A 2,849-nucleotide genomic window follows, 5' to 3' on the forward strand; every position below is an offset into this window, starting at 1 on the left:
TAGGGATGAGCAATTTAAATACTGGCTACCTAAAATGAGGGGGCGATAAAGGCACAAAGTGACTGGATTACAAGGTTTCAAGAGTGGGGGGTGGGGCAGAGAAATAGTCCCCACTGAATAGTTTCATCTTGTCTAGATGGGTCTGGTGAAAAGAGATGGGGATAGATTCTTTTAATTCAATAGTGAGTAATTGTTATCATGACTAATTGAGACTATCACAATTGTTAAGGTAGACATTTTGTAACAAAAATGGGGGAGCAGTTAATCTTACAGTCCAGAAACAAAGGACCCTAGGGCCATCATGGGAGAAGAGCAAAAGAGGAATGCAAGACCTTATCCAGAGAAGCAGGGACACCAGAGATGGAGGCAAAGATGGGGACATGGAGAGGGGGAGTAGCTGAGGCCTCTAGATTCATGGGAAGAGAGGGACTAAGAGATAATGGCCAGGAGGCAGACTTGCAGAATATGCCCTTTGGTTGTATAAATTATTATATATGCTTTAGTGTTTTTGTTTAAAAAATGAGCTAAAGTGAATAGAGAGAAATACTGTTAACTGATGGTACATGGAGGGGATGGTAATTATTGTGATGAAACAAGTTGTATGATTTGTTAAATGTAAAACTGATGATCTGCCTTGTAAACTCTCACTCAATCCTCAATAAAAACTTAAAAGTAGAAAAAAACTATTTTTTCTGTAAATGGTAGCATATGTTGAAAAATAAGAGGTTTGTCAACTAAATGTTTAATGGAAATAAAGGGAAATTATCTGAGTTGGTCTAAGAGTTCTGTTGGGTGAAAGATGAAGCTTTCAAATCCCATAAAGAACTATAGTCTAAGAAGCCCTAGATAGGTTTGCAATGAATTTGAACTGACTCTGTGGCCGTGAACAACAGCAAAAACAAAGAGTTCTAAATGTTGATCTTACATATTTGATTTGTGGATATTGGCTATATTTGCATATTGATATCTAAAGATGGGAGTCCCATTTTCTAAAACATTAAGTCTATTTCTATATTAAATTTGTATAGCCTTTCAAAGTTGCTATGGGATAGCTATTATCTTATCTCCATTTTATAGTATTTTCTTTCAACATTCTGCAACTGTACATTCAAAACTGTCAGATTTATGTACATTTCAATAAAATGAAAATCACTGTGCTTATTACAATAATAATAGCAAAACATACTACTTATTGCCTCCATTTTATTATCTGTAAAATACAGTCAATAATCATATCTCTTCAGACAGTTGTTAAGAAGGTTAAGAAATTTAATGAGCATTTGACATCCAAAAAGAACAAATGATCCAAATCAACACACTAACACATCTACAACAATTAGATAAAGATCAGCCTACAGTCAACAGAATAAATGAAATAATAATAATTTAGAGCAGAAACAAATGAATTAGAAAACAATAGAAAAATAAACAAGATAAGAAGTTGGTTCCTTGAAAGGATTAATAAAATTGACAAACAATTGGCAAACTTAACAAAAGAATATGAAGAGAAGATGCAAATAACATGCATAAGAAACTATGTGGGTGACATCACAATAGAACCAATGGAAATAAGGATAATAACAGAATACTATGAAGAACTGTAGACTATTGTTGTGGTGTTATAGGATCAGCACTGGGCTGCAAACCACAAGGTTAGCAGTTCAAACCAACAAGCTGTTCCTTGGAAACCCTATACAGGGTCTCTATGAGTCAGAACCATCTATGGCACTTTACAACTAAAAAAAAAGATGAAGAATTATGCTCCAATAAATTAAAAAATCTAGAAGAAATGGACAAAGTTTTAGAAAAATACAATCTACCTAAAATAATACAGAATGAAGTAGAAAATTTGAACAGACCTATAACTAAAGAAGATGGTCAGGCAATTTTAAAACTTCCAACAAAAATGTCTGGACCCACTTCTGCCTATAACTGATTGGAATACCTAAAATGGGACTACGATGTATACAGTGAAGGAGGTTTCCTAAAGAGCCTCGGCAGTACATAAGAATATAGATCCAAGCCTAACCACATCCAGACCTTCAGAGATGGGAAATTTTCCTCTTGAAAGGGTAAGCAGACCAGCCTGGAGCAGCCAGAAAACCAGAAGACACTTCTTGAAAGAAAGATCTACAGGAAAAATACAGAACAGTAAGGGCAGTCCGACTGTTACCACAAGAACAAGCAAGTTGCTAGCCCAGGATGCATCAAGGCAAGTGGCTGGGTCCTCTCAGCCCAGATCTTCTCCCAAGACTAAGACGCAACGGAAATCCACGCTCTGATTGGCGACCACACACGTCACCCATAAAGGGAAGTGACCAGTGACCGAAGAACACAATGAAGTGGCGATCTAAGCTCTGCATTGTTCTGCAGACTACTGTGAACCCGGGTGGAGACTCGGTTGGTCAGCAGCGAGGCAGGACCAAGGTAACCATGGGCTCAGAGTCAGTGATACAGACACAGAGGACTAGAGCTGAGAACGAACAGACCAGCTGAAAAGAAGAGGGCAAACAGACGCAAGAACACCCACACTTGCAGATGATACCCACATGACCTGGCTTCAATGACTGGATGAACAGAACTCAACCCAAGGAAGAAGAGGAAAAAGGAAAAAAAAAAAAGAATCATCTGATACAACTTGATGAACTGAACCTACACCTATAACTGCAGTAGCTCAAAAGAGGAAAACATTCCCCAGCTACAAGAATTATCCCCACCCCCTTCACACAAAGAGTGGAAAGGGATAGGCAACTTGAACATTGGCTACCCAAAATGGGGGGAGGGATGCAAAGGTAAGAAGTGACTGGCTTACAAGCTTTCAAGAGGGAACCTAGATCCACAGGGTGGGG

This window comes from Chrysochloris asiatica, unplaced genomic scaffold (genome assembly GCF_000296735.1).
Source record: "Chrysochloris asiatica unplaced genomic scaffold, ChrAsi1.0 scaffold00174, whole genome shotgun sequence".
Classification (NCBI taxonomy): domain Eukaryota; kingdom Metazoa; phylum Chordata; class Mammalia; order Afrosoricida; family Chrysochloridae; genus Chrysochloris; species Chrysochloris asiatica.